Genomic DNA, 7,487 nt, shown 5'->3' with positions numbered 1-7,487 from the left:
CGATCTTTGCCCGCGTTCCTCGGCGGTACTGGAAGAGCTTGGCCGCTAGCGGAGCAAGGGTTGGCAGTCCTGGGTCTGGAATCCCAGGCTGGCACAGGTGATGGCTGCCATCGTGACCGACCTGCGAAGCGACGCCGGGAGCCAGCCCCTGGCACCGGGGTGTGGGAGCGGCCGGGGTCTGCCCGCGTGTACCCCGACACACCGAGCACGCATATGCACAAACACCCTGCCTCGACTTCCTAACAAACAAAATGTCTTTCCACAAGTTGTCACAGCAGCACATGGGCCGTTTTTTTCCCTTTGAATATTCCAGACTGTATCAGCTGAACCAGAAAATGAAGCTGTCCAAACAGCTCACGATAATGCATAATCTGAACATGATAACATGTCTAATCTCACCGCAACAACAAACGTCGACAAGAAACTGTATCTCTCTGTTCCTTCATTTACCTCCATTTTAGATCTTAAAATGAAACTTCTAGCTCGGCAACCCTGTAGGTATTCCTTTTTGCTTCAAACCTCATGCCTTGCAAACTAGCACCTCCGTGCAAAAGCAGCAGTACAGTTCCTGGCTTTTCCTAAACTTCCCCTGTGTAGAAACCACCTGCACTACTCAAATGTGATGCTTGATATATTGAGACACAAGAATACTAGAARAAGGATGGACATTACTCTGGAATCCCAAAATACTTTCAGCTTTTATCTCCAAATATTATTAGTTCCCCATACTTTTAAAAATGGCTTACTGAAAAATAAGTATTTAGATAGCTACATATGTGTGCAAAATCCTGGTCCCGACTAAAATCAAAGAGAGATTGCCATCAACTTCAATCAAACAAAATAGCATTTTAATCTAAAAAGTCTTGGGATGCATGTGGCAAAAAGAAACTAGATTTTACAAGCAGAAAGATTTAGTTTAGTTGGGTTTTATTTTCAATGGCTCACTCAGGTGGGAAGTGCTGAATCAAGGAAGAGAAACTGTTACTGTCTACTTTGCGCACTCATCAGAGGAAGGCAAAAAGGGCAGGACCCAGAAAAGAAACTGCTTCACCTGGTTGGGTGTGTGGAGTTTTCAGGAGACTATGGAATTCAAGTGCTAAATATGTGGTTTTATGGTACTGCTTGATCTTGACTCTGGAAGCCATTATCAGCTGCTGTCTTAAATGGGGGGGGGGCGGGTGTGTGCAGCTGGGGGGAGAGGTAATATGCTACAGGATTGACAGGATTTGCCAGGCCAAAATATGCATTTTTTTAAGTGTTACTGAGCTGCATTTTTTTAGGATAGACTACTTTTTTCCTATTGACATTTTCCGTCTGGAGAGGCAAAAAGCACCTCAGATACCKATAGGTTTGGAAGCACAGTTCAGGGTGACTGCTGTTTTCGGAGGCTATCAGACACAGGATAKATGATGAATAGCTTTTGTGAAGAGCAGTCATGTTTTGCTCCCTGCCACAGTACTATGAGAGCTCAAAACTGAACTGGCTTGGTTAAAAATCACTAACTGGGTCTAAATTTTCATAGTCCTTCAGTGTCAGAAGCTGTAATTTATGATACACAAGATGTAGCCATATTTATTACCTATGTAAATACTTCAGTTTGAGACCTAAGTCCCAAATCTTGCTAGAGTCAGTCGATCCTAGGAAATAAATCTGCCTTGTTTCTTCCCCTTCTCCCCTCAGCAGTTTTCCTCTTTCACGTACTAACAATTGGGATTTTTGGTACAGACTTGTTCCCAGCTTTGAAACAGCTCAGTGCCAATAAACAGAATTTTACAGGATCCTGATATATCCTGCTTTTACCTTTCTCCAAAAGAGGGAAAGTGTTTCTCATTTCCTCTCTCCCCCTTGAAAAACCCCATGACCCTTCTTCTCTTCCTCCTGAGAAAAGATCACACAGTTCAAGAATGACACACACAAGCAACCTGAGCACAGAAAGAACTTTTGGCTGTAGTTATACTCCCAACCCTCCCTTTGCTTTTCCCAAACACAGCACTTATCCCGATATAATTGAACTACACAATCGTAGAAGCAATAATAAACAATAGAGAAATTTTCACCCTCTTTGAACGCACCAGAGGGTTTTTTTCTCCAGAGGGAAACCATAGCTTTTATATGAATATGTCTCCTCTGCATACAGATAAATCTAAAACTCTATAAAAGGTTGCAGCAATGCTGCTTCACCAAACCAAATTCTAACACAAATCGTACATGGGAATAAAAACAAAGTCCTGGACAAAGGAAAGACTCTTCCTGGTCTTCCCATCTCTTTTGAGGCAACCAATGTGAGATCCTCCTTCAGTTCCTAGTCCTGAAAAATAAGTTATTTCACATTGCCTCTCCCCCTTCATATCAGGCAACATATGTATACATACATATATTTATATATGCACATATATATAAATATAAATACACACTGAGTGGGAATGTGTGTGTGAAAAGTGAGATTCGCCTTCTAGCTTTGTGCTCAAACTTAGTGCTATCCCATTGTGAAACTAGGCATTACAGCATCTCCTGAAGGGAAACTGGAGATACCTTTATTTCCTGCTTTCCTCTGTGAGTTTGCACCTCAGGATGCACTGTTTGTGAGCCTCAGGCTGAATGCTGGGGAGCCCAAGCTGCTTGTATGAAACCATGTTTGCATTCCTATATGGAAGAGAATTGACAACCCAGCTGAAGCCATACTGGGTGCCCACTCCTGCCACAAAGTCGGTCTTTTTCTCATGCCTGTTCTGTTTTTGGGTAGGCAGGGACAAAACCTCAGTAAGAATTAATGGGGAACTCCTACAGATACAGCTGAAGAGACCTGGTTGCCCCTCCAATCCAGAGCAGGACTGATGCCGAGCTTTCTCTTGCAAACACTAGGTAAAGGTGGAGAAAGTTTCTCTACAGAAGCCCTGCAGCCCATTTGCAGCCCATTTTCCCTTCACACAGACTTTTAAAAAAAGAACAAATAGAAAGATGGAGGTAATCAAAAGCACAGGATGGATCTAAGCAACTGGTATTCTTAGAGATAATATAAGAGATAATCTCTTAATATAAGAGATTATTCCTGTTTGCCAGGCTTCCTGCCTTAACTTTCACAGGGATCTCTGAACTCTGACACTGTCCTCAAGTATGAGCACTGCATTAGGTGGGTAACACTCTGGTGACATGACCTCTGCTTCTCCTCACTGACCTCTCTTYTTCATGTAGCCCATTGCTGCAAATCAGGATGTGCAACTCACTGGTAGGTGAGATTTTACTCCACCTTGTCATCAAACTTGGGGAAAAAAARAGAGAAAAATAAATTGTAACTGCATAGGTATTAAAGAAAAAGAATTCTTTATCTCTAGGAAGAAGTTATTGGTAAGTTTCTCTCTCTGCAGATGTCAAATATGAACATGAAAGTACACACTCCCTGGAAGGCTACATCTGGAGTTTTATAAGATATATGAACCAGGAACCTAAAAAATTATGACTCTAACTGTTTTAAAAATACTGACTAAGGATTTAGAAAAAAAACCCGCATGCACTTTGCAAAGAAGTGAATGTCGTGCTAAAAAAAAACMAAAACCAAAAAAACTAACCTTCATCCTTCTGTGTAAACCCCATGACCTCAAAAAAGTCATTCAAATTTTTTGAGAGTGGCTCATCTGTTTTAAGAAGAAGGATGGAAGAGATGCCAGAAAAGATGAGGTGTGCGTTTCCACAGTGACCAGGGACCTGATCCTGAATCACCTTCATGTCCATGGATTAAGGAYAAATTCACTGATGCAGAAGAGGGTCAGGCAATGCTGAGGGGCCTGGCAATGCTCTGAGTGAGTGATTCCTTGGCTCCTTGACATAGTTGGCTGTCCCCATTCCCAAGCCATACATTCCTTTACTTGGCAGCTGCCACCGTGTAACTCACCTGACAAACCAACTTCTCCCATGCCCACAAACCACAGCCCACCCCATCTCTGTGCAGCACAGGGAGCAAAAGGGAGGAAGCAGCAAATGGGAGAAAGCAGGTGACATGATGTGGTAGAAGGCTATGGGCTAAAGATAATAGTCTGAAGAGAAGGAATAGTTTTCCTGAGAAAAACTGCAGGCAGCAGTCCACAGAAATGACAATGATAGCTTCTGCCCCTGAGAAAGCATTTGTGAAAGGGAGGATTAGATCTAAGCAGGAGCCACATGCTCCTCGGGAAGCCTGTGTGGAAAAGCATCAGGTGAAAAGCAGATTTGCAGTATGATTGCACTAAAGAAAGAAGACAATCCTCTTTCATTCAAGCTAGTTATTCCTCATCCAAGCTAGTTATTCCTCATCCATGTCCCGCAAGAAAGCAGAGGGAACAGGGAACTTCTGCCGTGGCCATCCCCATCAGCTCAGGGTTTCCCTTTAGACCCTGATTGGTAAAATATTTCCAGTGTTTATTCTTGTCTTTTCTGACTAGAAATTCCTATCTATGAAGAGAGACTCACATGGCAACATTCCACACACGTCCATCTGTTGGTACCAAAGGCAGAAGATGCTGATTGAAACTAACATAAATTCAGCAACGTCCTAGTAGCATTTAAAAGACTAAGTAACCTCCTATAGTTTAAATATTCTTACATATTACAATGAAATAACTTTGTTAAACAAAATGACACGGATGCTATGCTTTTGCAATAAGCAAAAGGGACACTTCATTTGATGAATTTTCAAGATTGTTATAGGRTACATTTTTGGCAAAATAGGAGGCACTTTCCTGTCAGTATCCCAGTTTATGAAGAATTTCACTTGGCTGGACACGCCAAGGGCACTTCCCCAACTTCCCCTCCTCCCCCTTGAACAAAGTAATACATTCCCATTTTAAGGCAGTGGAAAATTAGTTCTAATCAGTTGTTTAGGAGAGTCCTCAGGATTACACAGATTTAAATAAAGCCAAGCAAAACATGCTAATATTGCCCTAATTTAGAAGTTAATTAATAAATAAAGAAGTCAGCTAGAATTATAGCTGAAGTTACCACTTTCAAAAAAGGAGTAAAATCTATACAGGAGACATGTCCTGGATTCTCTGCAACATGCTGACCAACAACTTGCACAGCTGTAACAGCAAAGCCAAATCACTTGTCTGCAGTTTATAAAAGCTTTTGTATGTCACATAAAATTTTGCATTTATTAGTGAATGCTCAGATCAACTATCATGATCTCCCTATTTGGACAGGAATAAAAAAAACGGAAAGAAAACTAACTTGTGAGACACTAAACATAGATGTGATTTGCCTTAATCTCACCTCTAACTCGAAGGCACATCTCTCAGCAGGACACCCACTATCACAGCATGCYTGCCTCCACCCCTGGTCTTTAGACAGCATTCCGCTGAGCCAGATTGTCTCTACATTCACCCCAAACCTGACCTGACCTGTGGTTTCCTTGTAATACTCCTCTATCTTGATATAAACATAGAGATACTTTTTAGTTTCTTCTCATTTTTTTAAACTTTTATGCTTGAGGAATTAAGTTTTAGCTACTCCAGGAAATGGTTGATTTTCAGTAAAAAGCAAGTCTCTACATGGTTGAAAAGTTATGCTCTGATCCTTTTGAGTGCCACCATGGTCAGTGGTATCCCTCAACAGAAAATCCTTACAAATAAAGAAGATCATTGCATACACCTACCTTAGCATGAATTGAAGAATTCTGTAACTGTTTCCTAACCCTGTTTAAGGATTCCAACAGGATCCTTAAACTTCAGAAAATAATGTTGCCAGTAAGTGGGGAGCCTCATGCACTCGCAACCCAATTTATATCAGTAATATTTACCACAGACATACAGCTTTTTCTTGACTGCATGACTAGCAAATACAGATAAAATATCAGAACTCACTGAGTAAACACCACAGTGTATTTTTCTCATCATGTATATATATTTTTAAGCTATGCATCTGCTTGTAACAAATACCTGTTGAGTCATGTTCCACTTGGCCTTTTGTGATATAGATCTTAAGTTTCCTATAATATTTCTATGGTATATTTGTGCAAAGCAGATGATCTCTGGATTAAACAGCTCTCACATATTTGCTTGTAATTGAAGAGACATGACTTGTTGACCCACATGGGTCCCTCCATAACCAGATTTATGTTACAATTAAACAACATGCTTTCATGACATGAATTTATTAATTTCTCTGAAAAGAGAAAATGGTCAATATGAACACTAAGCAGWTACATTACTTACATACATGACTACTCCATCTACATACCTATGTGGGAGAGGGGGAAAAACAATGAAAAATGAAGTGTGATAATCTCCTGGAAAGTCTTACCTTTYTTCTTTTTTTTCTCCTGTTTACTTAGTCACTTAATTCATTACTAGCCTCAAATGCTATTCTGATAGAATGGATTAATAAAATTCAAACCCATATGATTTTATTGACCTTATTTTTATTAAAACCCAGAAGTTTTTTCCAACATCTACTGGATTGCTTGTATAACATGGATTAGATTCTTTGGAGCAAATATTTCTCACAGGATCATTTCACTTGGGGTGAAAGGTGATAAAAGCATTGGTGCATAAAGGAGAAGGGGGAAAGGTTGAAAAGTCCACAGAACTTGCAGACATTTTGGAACAAGCCATTTAATAAGTTACTGAGGAATCTGTATTTTCTCACATACTTTGGGAACGAAGAAGTTTGTTTTTACAAGAAAAATGTATAATGTGAGAAAATTACCTAAACTATGGCAACATTTTCTCTGGGTTTAAAGTTTCAGACTTACCAACAATCGTGCCATGTTTCTGTACACTCTGCATAATTGCAGGGTTGGTTTTGATTTGTTAGTTGTTTTTTGGTTTCAGGTTTTCTTGTTTGTTTGTTTGTTTGTTAAGGAGACACATTCTAGCTTGATGCCTTACAACCTCCTTAAAATTTTAAATCTTAATGTCTCAATGATGCAGTGCAATGCTAAGCAGAACTATCACAGCAGTGTCTCAGGCTAGCAATAGTACAAGTGCAAAAGGGGTCTAATCCAGCAATCTCAGCTAATGCAGCTACTCAGACACTGCACTGCATGTTTTAAAACATTGAGAAAGTTTTAGAAAGCTTGTATCTGCTTGGAATATTTAACAACTTACAACAACACTTACATAGTCAACCGATTTGCCTACCAATCCTAAAACATTTAAAGACCTTTAAACCTACCCATATTCAGACTCTTCCTGCTCAGAATCAGCTACAGCAATCTGCCACCCACATCACTGAACACAATGACAAGATTATGCTTCTGTGTCTTTGCAGCCTATTCTTCACAATATGCAAATCTTCAGGAGCTGCATTTCTGATCCAGATGCAACAGCACAAAAGCTATTGTCGTAAGAAATGGTTTAACCTGTCACCAACACTTCCACCACAATTACTACCACTAATAAAGATATGATCATAATCTGCCACTTAAGGATCATTACATACATTTTGACTATTGTATTCTTTTACATAGTTCTTTTACATGGACRCTAATTGAGAACACTTGATTTAAATAAAATCAA

The 7,487-nt window shown here is 40.0% G+C and overlaps 1 protein-coding gene across 1 annotated transcript in view; it reads right to left on the bottom strand.

Annotated features, from left to right (window-relative positions):
• The window catches only part of GNAL (G protein subunit alpha L), a 177,148-nt gene that overhangs the window by 110,772 nt on the left and 58,889 nt on the right, over positions 1 to 7,487 (bottom strand). The window lies entirely within an intron of this gene.

Source organism: Malurus melanocephalus, unplaced genomic scaffold (assembly GCF_030028575.1).
Source record: "Malurus melanocephalus ecotype Western Australia unplaced genomic scaffold, MMel_1.1 scaffold_99, whole genome shotgun sequence".
NCBI classification, from domain to species: domain Eukaryota; kingdom Metazoa; phylum Chordata; class Aves; order Passeriformes; family Maluridae; genus Malurus; species Malurus melanocephalus.
The sequence above is the reverse complement of the archived record's forward strand: the minus strand, read 5'-3'. Positions and strand labels throughout refer to the sequence as shown.